Genomic DNA, 16,150 nt, shown 5'->3' with positions numbered 1-16,150 from the left:
CCTTTCCCAGTGGAGTCACTCAGGACACGTTTAATTCCCTTAGTAATGAGTTGTGACAACACCTGTGAAATGTTACCAACCAGGGAAGCTTCTTAGAGACTCAGTACCCAGGGTTTTTATTGGAGGCTGATCACATAGCATCCTCTGTTTGACATATACCCAAATCCAGACTCTCAGAAGGAAAGCTGGTGTACACTTTTAAACCATATTGTTTATAAGAAAAAAAATTTGGGCACAGTGAGCCACTCTTATCAGTCCTGGAAACCCTCCCCAAATCAAAGTTCCCAGATGCCATCCAAAGGCCAACCTTATATTCAGGCCTTTCTTTAAAAAAAAAAAAATTATTTATTTGAGAGAGAGAGAGAGAGTAGGAGGATGGGCAGATGGGGAGGATCTCAAGCAGACTCTGCTCCATGCTGAGCGCCGAGCCTGACACCAGGTTCAGTCTCACAACCCTGAGATCATAACCTGAACCAAAATCAAGAGTTGGATGCTTAAGTGACTGAGCCACCCAGGCGCCCTGACACAGGCCTTTAAAAGGCTATCAGTCAGGCATGGATTGAAAATCACAAAGCTTGAGATCTAGTCCAAGCTTTGCCACTTACTACTGTGATTCATAGGTGAAAACTTCCCTGGTTTATTTCCTATAAGATGAGGGCATTCTGAAAACTTCCCTTAGTTCACTTTTCTATAAGATGAGGGCATTCTGATCCTTAAGGTCCAATTTATACTCTCCAGTGCATGTGAGTGTATTAGATATCAAGTGGTGGTCCTTACACAGAGGTGTATCCCAATGCAGAAAAATGCAGAATTCTGGGCCCCACACTCAGAAATTCTAATTCTACAGTGAGAGCTCAGATCGTTTTAAGGAATCTATATTTTAACAAGCTCCTCAGATGATTCTTTTGCCTGGGTGGCTGGACCACACTTTGCGAAACCCTGAATTAGAAGGCTGTGTAGTGATCCTGGGCTGTTGTGCTGTCAATCTATGGTAGTGTGTGAGTGAAGGGAATGGTAAAGAAGGGACAGCTAATAAAATATGTATATGGTTTCATGATAACCGATTGTGAAGGGTACATTGATAGTGGAGGCAAAATGATTTCAGATTTGTTATTCTTAAAATATATGTGGACACATTAGCAGAAGCAGAAAAATGAAAGGAGTTTCTGCTTTGGAGAGCCGGTGCTAGGTTAGGTATTATACATGTTGCATTAAAGGCTGAACCTCCAATGCAAATGTCCACAAGCCACCAGAGATAGACCTTGGGTGAAGTTGAGAGCTGGACAAATAGAACTGTAAGCCCAGTGGTAGAAAATGAGCTCCAGAATCTGCCTGTGGGAGAACTGCAGAAAGCTGAACCTTGAGGACAGGTGCAGTTTGGGAAGGGCAGGGAGGAAATCCTTAGGGTACAAGGAGAATAAGAATAGTGCAATAACAGAAGAGGCTGAAATGGGCAATGGGGATGTCAGAAAGAGGGGCACAGTAGCTACTGTGGAATCTGACTTTCTTCTATGTACCCTGTTACTGCTTAATTTGCCAAAATATCTGACAAACAAGATATGGCTGAGATTTAGAAATTCAATAAATCTAAACTGAAGAAGACAAGAGAAATCCACTGCCTTTCACAGAAGCAATTGAACTGGAGAAGCAAGGAAGTGAATCTTAATGACATCTACCCTGCCAATATGCACCGTATAATCCATAGCAATTGCCTCTTTGCTTTCTGTGGAAGTCCAACTTTGTAAGATGCAAAGAGATTGGATGATGTTTAAATGACAGTGCTGGCCTTTTCAAATCAAGAGAATAGTGTACACCTCACACTGATTGATGGTGTTGCTTCTCCATCTGCCTGTCTAGCTACATTGGGGGCCCGGTGGAATGAAAACAGTGACTGCCCATTGGTGAAAGGAGAACCTAACGGGGAATACAGTGAATGTGGCAACAGGAAAAAAAAAAAAAAGAAGAAGGCAAAACTGGGCTAGTCTCCTAAAAGCTGTTAAGTGCAATTTCCAAAGTGTTAATTATTTAGTCAAATGATTTAATTATTCATTTATTCAAAAATATTTATTGAATGCCTAGTTTTTCTTCCAGGAATTGTTTTAGCACTGAGAATAAAACGCTGATCAAATCAAACAAAATCCTTGTTTGAGTGGAAATTATAGTTCAGTGGAAGAGGGCTTTCACTAAACAAAGAAATAAAGTATGAATAGAAGAGCAGGTTGGGATACGTGCTATCATGAAGCAAAAAAGCAGGGTGATCTGTGGGTGGGGTAGGGCTGACTTTCGATAGCGTGGTCAGGAAAGGCCTCTCTCTGACAGTTGAGAACTGACTGAAAAGGCAGAGGCAGGTATGCAAACCTGTGGGAAAATGCATCGCAGATAGAAAGAACTGCTGGTACAAAAGCTTAAGGCAAGAACAAGGTTAATGTATTCAGGAAGAGAAGGACAGCAAGCAATGTTTTAAAATTTGCAAGTAAACATATTTTAGATCTTCAGATAATTAAAAAAGTACTCTTACAAGTTGGTCCTGTCTTAGCCACCAAAGGAAAGATAAATCAGATCAAGAAGTACCTAAATACACATTCAAAATAAAACGTATTGCTCTTTACTTTCTTGACTACAAGAATAAACCTGTCCACTCTTCAAAATATTGTGGGCAAATTCTCCTTAGCTAAGTCTAAGTTCAGTATTGTGTAATCTGAGGGTGCTAATGGGGAATAAGGGAGCCCTGAGATGGAGCTGTTGGCTGATATTGTGGAAGAGCTGGTGTGTCGGGTTCCCCAAGATCACCCCCAGGTTCAAGAATTCATTAGGAGGGCTCACTCACAGGACACGACATATGGTCATACTAATGAGTAAGGCCATTACCAAAAAAACCAAAACAAACAAACAAACAAAAACATACAAAGGAAAATCAGCGAAGGGAAAAGGTGCATGGGGCCAAGTTCAGGGGAGACGAGGCACAAGCTTCCAAGGGTCCTCTCCCTGTGGAGCCACACAGGACATGCTTAATTCCCCCCAGCAATGAGTTGTGTCAACACATGTGAAATGTTGTCTATCAGGAAAGCTTATTAGAGACTCAGTGCCCAAGATTTTTATTGAGGGCTGGTGACATAGGCACCCTCAGGCTAGCATAAACCCAAATTCTAGACTCCCAGAAGGAAGGGAAATTTTCGGTATAATCCATAGTATTTATACAATCTAGGCAGTGAGCCATCCTTACTATTTCCAAGAATGGTGGAAACTCTCCAGAAGACCAAGTTCCCAGATGCCAGCCAAGGGCCAACCCTGTAAGTAGGTCTTTCAAAAACAGCCATCTCAGGACTGCTGTGTTAACTCATGTTTTGCACCACTGGGTTCTCATCCCTTCTGGATTTTGCTAAATGTCCTTTACCTAGATACACTCTAACTGGTAAGGGAGTATATATTGCATCCGCGGAAGGAGAGCCTCAGGAATTAAACCGTTTCCTCAGTTCAGTGTGGATGCCTGTAGGGCCAAGCTCCCAACAGACAGAATCAATCATTGCTCACTTCCCTCTTTTGAAAAATCTCTCTTAGCAATTCTTTTCCACCCCTAACACATCATAAGACACAAAAAATACATATTTTTTCATTTAAATTTGCTTCAGATTTGAGGGTGTTTTCAGATTTTGGCAATTCTCTGGGGCTCTACTGGGGTTAGAGTCCCACTCTTAACCTCTAAGCCTTCACTCTGGGCTTGTCCTTTTAGATGTGACACCCAGAAGTGACACCTTAGCATGACTGAGATCATGGATTCCTTGTAAGTTTAAAATTGGATGGAACTTTGCAACGGCAGTGGGACATTATCTCTCCAGGTTCAAGGCTTTCTGTGTCTTCCATAATGATGGCTGTTGGTGCCTAATGCTCTGAGTCCGCCGTTGAAAGGGGTATAATAACTTTACACTCATCTTCACTTCCATACAGCACCTAGTGATGCAGCCTCAGGAACGATGTGTATGAAAGGCTCCATAGAAAACCAAACAGTGTAACCTTGTTCCACTCTAACTACTTTCCCTCTAGACATAATTAACTTATGGTAGTGATGGCTAAAATGTGTTCCACCAATGTAAAACTAGTAGAAAGGAAAATCAGCAGAAACCACTGTATTTCTTAGGACTGCCATACAAATGACCACAAGCTTGGTGGCTTAAAACAACAGAGATTATTTATTCGCTCACAGTTCTGGAGGCTAGAAGTCCAGAATCAATGTGTCAGCAAAGCCATGCTGTCTCTGCAGGCTCTGGGTAGAATCCTTCCTTGCCCTGCCTAGCTTCTGATAGCTCCCGGCAATCGTCGGTGTTCCTTCTTCTCTGTATGTCTCGTGTATCCCCTCCTCTTCTTATGAGGATATTGGTTATCGGATGTAGGGCCCACCCTACTCCAGTATGACCTCATCTTAATTCATTACCTCTACAAAGACCCTGTTTCCAAACAAGGTCACATTTTGAGTTTCCAGGTGGATATGAATTTAGGGGACACCATTCAACCCACTACACAATCACACATCCACATGCCCCTGCAACAGCATGGAAAGGTTTCAGATCATAGTCATTCTGACAGCTCAAATAATGGAAGTTATAGAGGGATTTGTGGATGAGACACAGTCCTCAAGAGAAGGAGGGAACCACTATCATATTGAAAGGAATGTTTTAAAAAAGCTGGAATACTATTATTGAAGGTATATATACAAGTGATATTAAGACTGAAAAAGGCAATCTTAGACTTCTTACTAAAACGTTTTAAAATATTGCACCTAATTAGGTACTAATAAATTGATATATCTATAAATTGAAATATGGTATCTCCATGAATCTTTACAGAGGTCACCAAAAAGCTAGCAGGCATGGCTGTTGTATGTTCTTAGGTAAATGGTAACAAAATTCAGTCCTTCACAACATGAACTATGACTCTTCAGAGTATAGAGGCAGTTTCCCATAGTGTAAACTGCAGGGGCTTTGTAGCAAGGTTGGGCTTCAGTTTAAGTCACAACTCATACCACACTGGACTAGTTGCTTCTGAGTCTTAGGTTCCTCAGCTGTAAAATGGAGATACAAATACGTATCTCAATGAGTTACACGAGGATGAATGAGATAATGGTGATAAAGGACAGGCACACAGAATAAATTCAAGCAATATTGATTGAACCAAATTATGGCCTGATTCAATCTCAGTAAAGCTCTAATTTAATTCGAGACATCACTGTGGTCTCGTAGTCAGCTTACAGTGACCCAACACTGAAATTCCTATAGCACATTTTGAGGAGGTCATTCTCAATGCCATTATGCCCTACCCATTTATCCCTAAGGTCCTCAAAACTAGGCTCTAATACCTAAGTCCAAATAATCTGGCCATTATAGAAGCTTTCATGAATAAATTGCACGTGGCAATTTTTCAACATCCCTGGATTTCTTCCAACACCAGCCCATTTGAGAGGAGCCCATCTGCGTTTGCCAAAGGTATTATTTTGTCTCCTCATTGTTCTTATATTGATATAACTAAAATTATAACCTGGGTAGAGATATCAGAGCACTGGAATATTCTCCGTCCTGGAGGGAGACTCAGTTAACCAGTTTATTCCTTGACCAATTTACTTTGGGGATAAAGTCTATGCCTCCTCTAAGGCCTTGGCCTGCTTCAATAAAAAATAAAAATGGGAACTATCCATTTTTTAATAATTATAGATTTCTTAGTGGTATTATGCATAGCCAAAAATTCCTCCCACTGCTTGCCAGTCAGCTATTCAACTGACTGGAGGTGTCACTGATAACGAACTGGAATTTAGGGGGCACACAATCTGATTCAAGGCAGGATAAAGACAAAAGGAAGAATGCGTGGCGGGACCCCATGAGAATACAAGTTCCGTTTGCTTTTGGCTTTTGCAACACATTCACCACGTTCCAATATGTTTAGGAACAATTCAACTTCTAACAGCATCAGGATTATTGTATGATTGTCCATCTCATCAGTATCCACGTTTGCTCTTAAGATCTGGCCCAGGACACTATTGATGTTTTCTTTTCTGTTTTGTTGCTTGTTTTGTTTTGGGGGTGTTTGTTTTGTTTTAGTGTCTGTTCACCCAACCACACAGACTCTGCATCAGGCCTTCCTGGGGCCATGGGGGACTTTGCTTATGGTATTTTTTGCTTTGTTTCGCTTTGTTTTGTTTTGGCCTTCTGGGGGTTTGAATTAATTCCTAAAAAAGTTTTTATCTTATACCAAAGGTAAAAATAACAAAGAATAATAGAAATTCGAGGTCAGAAAGGTCTTTATGGGTTATTTAGATCAGCCATCCTTTTCATGCCTCCTCCACACCATTTCTTCAAAATTGTCCTCGAGTTTGCATGAAAATATCCACTATCAGGGCACTCTACATACCGTGCGATCTTGTTTCATTTTTATGCAGTCTGACTGTTCTGATGAGAATTTATACAAACTGCCTGAGAGTTCTCTTCTACATTAACTTGAAATTGGTCTTGTTATGACTCCTGTCAACGTTCTTCTGTTCTTTCATCTCTTTATAAACTCATGTATTTTAATATATTCGAAGGCTTCAATTCATTGCAGTTATTATTCTTATTTTTGCTCAAATTACCCCATATTTGGCCAATGTGATCCATCCTCAAGTTGGCTACTGGGTCATTTTGACATAACTCTATCAGGCTTTGATAACTCCCTTGCTTTTTGATATGGCAAACTGTTCCAGGCTCATCTTGTACATTTCTTTACCAAGGCTAAGAATTAGCCATTGCTCTAAGAAGCCTTAATTCATTCTCAGTTACTTTCAAAATCGTGTTTGGAAGAAATGTTCATTTTTGAATGATATGAGGTTTTTTCCCCTGGTTATTATAGTAATCATCCTTTTGGTAGAAAATACTAAAAGAGATATAAAAATATAGATAGAACCACCAATACTGCCATCATCCTGAAATAATCCATGTTAACATTTTATCTCCTGAACCATCTTTCCATTTAAAGACCTATGCCTCAGAAAAGAGTTGATGGGGGTAGGGGTAGGGGGAATAGACCACACTTTAAACATTTAAGTAAAATCAAGTTGAATAAATGTTTTAACTTGTGGATTGTTTTTTATAAACCCTAATATTGGCCATTGAACATTCAGAGGAAACTGATATGTGTAAGAAACTTTAACTTTGGGTAATTTGGATTTTGCAAAAGCTGTTTTGCTACCATCGTTGACAGAGGCCCAAGATTGTCTACAAAGCTGCAGGAATCCACCAGATGGCAAACAGAACCCTATATATTCAATGGAAATGAAAAGAGATAAAAATCAAGTCATTATAGAGCTAGAGAGAGTATTTTAACTTGTCAGCCTTTCATCTGTAGCACATATAACTCAGCTCTTACAATGCTTAAAGCTGGGGTTTCAAATTGATAGAGAGGCATAGAAAGCCCAGATTACTGTTAATGGCTCTGTAAGTCCAGCTCTAGTTATAGCTTTGTCATTGTTTCCAGTGAAAAGGTTTTTTGTTTGTTTGTTTTTGTTTTTGTTTTTGTTTTTTAAAAAGATCTTTAGTAACCTGGAAGAAGAAAAATAAGAGTGGTAATTTCTTTATGATTTATAGCAACTTTAAACATTAAGTAGAAAGCAGCATCACTGACAAAATAATAGAACCAAGTAAGTAAAGGTCTTTACTATCTTTGTTTCCATAAGTGATTCCAGTGTGAAAACAATCTGGGAGCTGTTCCTTTGTCCCTTGTATCATTAATTCTATTTCACCTTCAGCTTCTGTGGTGGAAGGATGGAAGTGGCATTTTCTATCAAGCTTCGTCGTACTCCCTTTTGCCCATAGATGCTTGAATGTCCACGGGATTTTCTGTGCCTAAAGCCATGGACCCTACTTTTTGTACGTTGTTGACAGTCCAAAATAATAATCTTATGGATTTATCAAGCATTTGGCATTCCTTTAAACATAACATAGCTAACATTCCTTGGTGGTTCTCAAAGTGTGGTCCCCTTATGCTCAAAGTGTGCATAAGCAGTACCTGGGAGTTTGTTAGAAATGCAAGTTCTTTGGGGCCCCAACCCATACCTACTGAATCAGAAACCCAACCGACTGTGTTCCAACAAGCCCTCCTGGTGATTCTGATGTGTGTTCGAGTTTCAGAACAACTGCGTTAAACAGTGACTTACTACTTAACCAGTAAATCAAATACATATTAAATGAACAAAACAAGTCTCCTCAATCGTTTAAACACCAATTGCAAACTTAAATCAAATGCTTTTAAACATTTAACTTAACCACAAGCCTAGCATTTTGGATTTCCTTGGATGCTCTGAACATTTTAAAAAGGAAAAGATACAGATAAAATAGCCCATTGATTACAGAGCTGATTAATATTTTAACAACAAAAACTGGGTACCACGCTATAAATATCATAGATGTTGTTTTACATTCTTATCCCTACTTTTATTCTTATCCTTATATGGCCCTGGAATTGAAACTTCTCTACATTGCTGGTTTGTCAGGAATTCTACAAAAGACTACTTTGATACCTTTTCAGGACTTATCTCTGTAATTTTACCAAACTGGAAAGAAAAAAAAAAAGAGTATCCTAGGAGGGTAGGGAATGCAGGTTAAATGGATTGCTGAACACTCAGTTTTGGTTGGGTTGTGGTAGTTCAAGATGAACTAAACTCACACGGCTGGCCACTAGGCTGAATATATTTTTAGCACATCACTTTCACTTTTTATCATGGATCTATATTGGTTTCCTATTGGTGCCTTAACAAATTACCACACACTAAGTGACTTCAAACAACACAAATTTTTATCTTATACTTCTGGAGGTCAGATGTCTAAAATGAGGCCACAGGTTTATGTTCCTTCTGGAGGCTCCAGGGGAGAATTCAAGTCCTTACCCTTTCCAGCCTTCCTCCATCTTCAAGGCCAGCAGCACAGCTAGCTAGCATCTTCTCTCTTTTCTGACCTCTTGCCTCTCTCTTATGAGGACCTTGTAATTATATTGGGCCCACCCCAGGATAATCTCTCTGTCTCAAGATCCTTAATTTAATCATATCTACAAAATTCCTTTTGCCATCTAAGGTAACCTAATCGCAGGTTCTGGGTATGAGGACATGGGCGTGTTTGAGTGGGGCAAGACTCTGTCTACCATAGGATTCTGATTTTAGTTTTTTCATACAGATTCTGACTTTTCACAGAAATTAAAAGATAAGGTATCCTTTAGGTTTTATTTTCTTTGTTTTCCATCTCTGGCAGACCCACTGCAATTTCTTCATGATATATTAACCTGGCCTGGTTTGGATATTTTAAAATATATGCCTTTCTTAATGGCATTGTTTTATAATTAGTCAGGTCATCAAGAAGTTTTATTCCCAGGGAGGCAGGAAGGTGAGTCTGAAAATTTAGATTCTTCTTCAGGACAGTTAACTAAGTTATTTTGGAATAAACGGTCGTATCGTCTTTCTAATTGGAAACTGTATATGGCAACTGGTGGTAGTTAACTGCTAGACTCCTTTTCTACTTGACTTTATATAAAACCACAAATGCTGATGGAATCTGCTCATTTATGTTACAGTTTCTACCATTTCTAGGAATTTGGCTTATAAGTTAATGTAATTCTTTATGATTTACACACATTAAAAATGGTATGTATGCTTTATAAACATAAATATACTAATGAATCATTGAACACTACATCAAAAACTAATGATGTACTATACAGTGGCTAACTGAACATAATAAAAAAAGAAATATACTTAACAGGAACCCACAAAAGATCTATCTGTATATATAGTTATATATAGACACCTTCTTACCTGGTAAATAAATTCAAATGTACATGGTAATAGTCATTCTTCACTGATACTACAATGATATTTTTGTACATTTTCTTTGTATTAACTCTTTATTAGCATGATGGACTTTTACAGATGCAACTTGTTTTATTTGATGATTTTTATTACCATAAGTGATCACAACTTGACAAATAGGAGCTTCTTTAAGTTGATTTTTTTTTCCTTTTAGCACTGCCTCTACCATTTTAAAATTGCTTTTACTTCCTGGAAACAACAGGGTGTTATAGACCTATACTGATTTTGTCCAGCCTAAGGACATAGAATCGACTATCCTGTAATAGTTTCTGGTTCCCTTTTTTTTTTCTTAATAGAACAATATTAAGACGAAATTCTGGGCACTAGGGATACTTAGAAGTGTTGAAGGGGAAAAGATTATAGCTATTGCTGCTGCCATGGGGCTGTTTCTGGTAGCGACTGAGCTGAAAGGAAAGTATGTCTTTTTTTTTTTAAGATTTTATCTATTTATTTGTTTAGAGAAAGAGAGCAAGTGCACGGAGGGGGAAAGGGAGAGAGAGAGAATCTCAAGCAGATTCCAGGCTATGCGTGGAGCCTGAGGCAGGGCTTGATCTCACAACCCCGAGATCGTGAACTGAGTGGAAATCAAGAGTCGGCCACTCAACCAACTGAGCCACCCAGGCGCCCCGAAAATACCTCTTTTTATAAGTGTATAAGATCTTGTTCTTTCCAGTATAGCATATCATGTTGTTAGTTCTTACTTTTCTTGTCCTATGGGATTCCGGCGACTACTAAGACTTTCCGCCTCTCCGTTGTCCCATCCCACAGCAGAACATCCCGCTCTCCTCCCACCTCCTCTCTCTGGTTTTGAGGACAATGGTTCTCAGACTTGTTTTCATATAGGAATAACTTGGTAAGCTTTAAAAATATTGACGTGAATTCTCCACCATATCTTCTGCTTTAACTTTCCAAAGGGTAGAATATGGCATCAGGATTGTTATACCTCCATCGGTGATCCTAATGGGTAGTCAAGGTCATGAGCCTCTGTTTTAGGAGGCGTTGGGCAACCTCAGTAAAGCAGACCAGGTACTCTCCCATAAGACTCTACCATACAGTTTCCTGGGATACCAAGCCCATATTATAAACAGGGCAAGTAAATGTATGCTTGCCTTTTGGCTGCTTTGCTTTGAGAGCTCTTGGGATTGTTCAAGGGAGGGAACCACAACTGCCCTTTTTCAATCATCTTGAAAACTTCATGTCTATAGGGCATTGACTTCTCCAACTGCTCCCCTCATGTCTCCCTCTTTCAGCCTCATCTTTCTGCATTCTTTCCTAATCTTGCTCTAATTACTTCAAGGTTTGCAAGGCCTTGGTTTCCTTATCTATGAGGTTAAGATAACATTTACATGTAATACACGCTAAATCTAGCAAAACTCACCAATACATTGTAAAGTTCTTGAAACTCTAAGAGGTTGGAGGCCCATGGTTCTAGCTCCCTAAAATTATTTGAGAAGCTACAATAGAAGTAAAATCTGACTTCCCTTCTGAGATTCTAGAAGGTCAACTGCAATGGTTAATCCAGCTTATTTTTTTATCCTATTGGTACACACTTTAGGAAGGGATGCATATTTAAAGAAGTCCTTTCCAGTCAAACACTCCTCTACATCTTTCTAATAGGATTTTAGGTATCATAAAAATAACCAATTCTTCTGAAATAAGGAATTGATAAATGATTACAGTTATAAACCTTAGTGGGATATCTACCTTCATCTAAGTGACTTCGTCATGATAGAGTTAAAAGCCTGCATTCCATACCATGAAGCATCAGTATATCTGTACTGGGGAAGCAATTTTTATTAAGATCTTGAAGAAAAGGAAGAAGATTTAAAATTTTTTTAACATAAAGCTTTTGCCTTAGAACAGTGGTTCTCAACATTTGTAAGGTTATCTGAGTTACCTGGGAAACCTGGTAATAGTACAAAGACCCAGACTTCTCCCCTATTTCAGGAGCTTGGGCCTCTGTAGTTTATTAGTTCTTTATTTAGTTCTGATACACACCAAGGTTTGGGAAACAATGCCATAGGTCATCAGATGGCTCAGGGCCTGGTTATTCTAATGAGGGAGACCTTAATGGAGTGGATTATTCACTTCTTAGGATTTCAGATGCCTTTTTCCTTCAGTTGAACTAGAAAGCACTCCCTGCCAGAGATTATGGACAAAATCCTGTTTTTGTGGGCTGCCATCTCTTGATAGTTTTTTTTGGCCTGGTTAGGGTTCTAAGAAAAGAATGGATGGTACTTTTAAAAATATGGTGGCCTCAATTCTGTTTTTATTAGGCATCTCAAACTTTAACATGAAAATTATCACCTAGAAACCTTGTTAAAATGCTGCTTCTGATTCAGTAAATCTGGGTGGGGCCTGTGATTCTGCAGTTCGTTCTTTCTTTCTTTCTTTCTTTCTTTCTTTCTTTCTTTCTTTCTTTCTTTTCTTTTGATTCTGGGTGGGGCCTGTGATTCTGCAGTTCTCTCTCTCTCTCTCTCTTTCTTTCTTTTCTTCCTTTCTTTCTTTTTTTCTTTCTTTCTTTCTTTCTTTCTTTCTTTCTTTCTTTCTTTCTTTCTCTCTCTCTCTCTCTCTCTCTCTCTCTCTCTCTCTCTCTCTTTCTTTTCTGCAGTTCCAACAAGTTCCCAGGTGATGGTGATGCTGTTGATCTGAGGAGTGAGGTGCTAGCTTTGGTTGTCAACCTTGGATGCATATTGGAATCTCCTGGAAAGTTTTTAAAAAATACTAATCCCTAGGTCCTATCCCTAGAGATTCTGTTTTTCTGACAATAATTGATAGAGATTATGGTCTGGGCACCAAGAATTTTAAAAACTCTCTAAGTGACTCTTATATGCAGCAAACATTTGAAAACCCCTGTCTTAGACATCCATCAAACATCATTTGTTTTGCAAGAGAAACTCTAAAGTGGCTCTTTCATTTACCTCTTTCATGCTACAATATACAATGTGTTTAGATAGTTAAGAGCACTGGATTCCAAATCTTGACCCCTCCACTGATGCCCTGCCATAGGAAGTTTTCTTTCTTTTTTTTTTTTTAAGATTTTATTTATTTATTTGACACAGAGAGAGAGAGAGAGAGAGACAGCGAGAGAGGGAACACAAGCAGGGGGAGTGGGAGAGGGAGAAGCAGGCTTCCCTCTGAACAGGGAGCCCAATGTAGGGCTTGATCCCAGGACCCTGGGATCATGACCTGAACCCAAGGCAGAAACTTAACGACTGAACCACCCAGGCACCCTGGAAATTTTCATCAGAAGTGGTCAAATAAGAAACATAAAGATAATATAGTGAATTTCATAACCTAATTTAATTTAATTTCAAGGAGCATTCTTTCAGGTTAGGTCATTCATACCTTTTTTGGTGTTAAAATGCCCTCTCTTTTATTAAATGAAGATATTAACATATTCTACGTGTATAATTGCTTGTTGTTTTATGCCCCTAATTTGCTAAGCAAAAAGTTGGCAATCTGGGGTGCGTGGGTGGCTCAGTCGTTAAGCATCTGCCTTCGGCTCAGGTCATGATCCCAGGGTCCTGGGATCAAGTCCCGCATCGGGCTCCCTGCTCCGCGGGAAGCCTGCTTCTCCCTCTCCCACTCCCCCTGCTTGTGTTCCCTCTCTCTCTGTGTCTCTCTCTCTGTCAAATAAATGAATAAAATTTTATCGTTTAAAAAAAAAAACGTTGGCAATCTTACGATCTCCATGTGTTTTTGGGAAATTGTGCTGATCCATGAAATCTGAAAATCTGGGAACTATGGGTATGAGAAATCTATGAAAATTTGAAAAAAATCTGAGTCTACAAGATATTGTTACAGGGAAATGGTTTTCAGTATTTGATTCTCTAATCCCTGGGGGCAAGGAGCTTTTTTAGTGGTTCTTGAATTTTATAAGCACCAACAGTTTTCCACAGATTGAGGTAAATAATATATCTCAGATATATAAGAGGGACTCATTTTCCAAATATATGATAATTAAAATACAAATTTATGAAGACCTTACTGAATATATACTAGCTTTAGTTTTTATGCATTTAAAAAAATTTTAAATCTTTCTATTCAAATATAATTAACATACAGTGTTATATTAGTCTCAGGTGTACAGTATAATGGTTCAACAATTCTATACATTTCTCAGTGCTCATCAAGATAAGTGTACTCTTATCCCCTTTTTCTATTTCACCCATCCCTCCACCAACCTCCCCTTCTGGCAGCCACCAGTTTGTTCTCTATAGTTAAGAGTCTGTTTTATTGTCTTTTTGTTGTTGTTGTTCATTTGTTTTGTTTCTTAAATTCCACATATGAGTGAAATCATATGGTATTTGTCTTTCTCTGACTTATTTCACTTAGCATTATAACCTCTAGATCCATCCATGTTGTTGCAAATGGCAAGATTTCATTCCTTTTATGGCTGAGTAATATTCCATTGTGTGTGTATATACATCTACATATCACATCTTCTTTATCCATTCATCTATTGGTAGACACTTGGGTTGCTTCCATAATTTGGCTATTGTAAGTAACTCTGCAGTAAACGGAGGGGTGCACATATTTTTTTGAATTAATGTTTTCACTTTCTTTGGTGAGTACCCAATAGTAGAATTACTGGATCATATAGTAATTCTATTTTTAACTTTTTGAGGCATGTTCATACTCTTTTCCACAGTAGTTGCACAACTTGCATTCCTACCAACCGTGCATGAGCGTTCTATTTTTTCCATATCCTTGCCAAAACTTATTATTTCTCATGTTTTTGTTTTTGATTTTAGCCATTTGGACAGGTATAAAGTGATACCTCATTGTGGTTTGATTTGCATTCCCCTGATGATTAGTGATGTTGAGCATCTTTTCATGTGTCTGTTGGCCATCTGTATATCTTCTTTGGAAAAATGTCTATTCAGGTCCTCTGCCGATTTTTTAATTGGATTATTTGTGGGGTTTTTTTTTTTGGTGTTGAGTTACAGCTTCTTTTGACATGGTAATAATATCTACTGCTTTTTTGATCTCTTGCTATGAATAAGGCATTGTACTGTACACTGTAAATAGGTAATCTCATGAAATCCTCACAACTCAGTAGGATAGATATTATTATTATGGTTTTAAAGATGAAGAAACTCAGTCATAAATAACATTTCCAAGGTCACACAGCTAGTAAGTTACAGAACCAGAATAAGAACCCCAAACCAGATAGTTTATAATCACGATTACATTTACTCTAACTTCTATCATGAGAGGCTTTCCAAATTTTTTTGTCATTAAAAAGAATCCTTTAAAACTGGAATGGTTAGAAGCCTCTGTTGTAGAGGTTTCCCTTTAAATAATAAGAAACCAAGATTTTAAACCAAAGGCTATCCTTGTTAGTCTTGTAAGGCTGAAGCTTTAGCTGAGGAACCACCATCACTCTGATGCATGGAAAAAAGTTAAAGTCTGGATCCTGGGCTTTCCTTCCAGATATTTTCATGTGCAAAGTTGAGGCAATGTGTTGTAATGGTAAGAACATGGACTTTAGATTGATTTATTTATTTGAGAGAGAGAGAGAACGAGTGGGGAGAAGGGCAGAGGGAGAAAATCTTCAAGCAGACTCTCCACGGAGAACAGAGCCTGATGTGGGGCTCAATCTCACAACCCTGAGATCATGACCTGAGCAGAAACCAAGAGTCAGACACAACCAAATGAGCCACCCAGGTGCCCCAAGAACATGGACTTTTGACTTCAATTGACTTTGGTTTGAGTATGAACTCTTCCAACTTAATTAGCTGTGTGATCTGGGGCAAGTTAGTTAATCTCTTTGTGTCTCAGGTCCTTCAGCCATAAAATGAGAATAATAACATCCATCTGTCTGTGTGTTGTTTGAATTCATAGCCATGATTTGGTTCGTGTTGCTTTTTTGGTGGATTTTTGTGTTAACGATGTTGAACATTTTCTGTCTTTTTCAGAGATGATGATAGCTATACAGGGTGCAGGGACAAAGGCTGGATGCCTTCTCAGGCTTGGCCCCTACAGGAGTTTATTGTGGGCTGTGTCATTCAAGTTCACGGAGAAGCAGACTCCACAGTGGAATTAGAGATGCAAGAGGTTTATAGGACGAAAGAACTGTGAAGGATGAAGGAGGGAGGAAGCGGGAGTAGGCGGGGAAAGCCTTCAGACCACAGTGCAGACCTCAGAGCAAAGACTGCCCATTGGAGCAGTCCCATGTGAGGCACAATCGCTCAGCTCTTGTGCCCCCACTGGGCTCAGCCATTGGCTGGGAATAGCGTGGGGGGAGTGTGGCCTTAGTGGAAACCCTAC

General features: G+C 39.0%; 1 protein-coding gene across 1 annotated transcript in view; it reads left to right on the top strand.

Annotated features, from left to right (window-relative positions):
- The window catches only part of OTC (ornithine transcarbamylase), a 60,825-nt gene that overhangs the window by 26,233 nt on the left and 18,442 nt on the right, over positions 1–16,150 (top strand). The gene's annotated exons all lie outside the window — the stretch shown is intronic.

The sequence above is a fragment of the Eumetopias jubatus genome, unplaced genomic scaffold, assembly GCF_037043125.1.
Source record: "Eumetopias jubatus isolate StellerSeaLion01/CBP00866 unplaced genomic scaffold, mEumJub1_p1.0 scaffold_11, whole genome shotgun sequence".
In the NCBI taxonomy this organism is placed as follows: Eukaryota; Metazoa; Chordata; class Mammalia; order Carnivora; family Otariidae; genus Eumetopias; species Eumetopias jubatus.
This window is presented reverse-complemented; position numbering and strand designations above follow the sequence as displayed.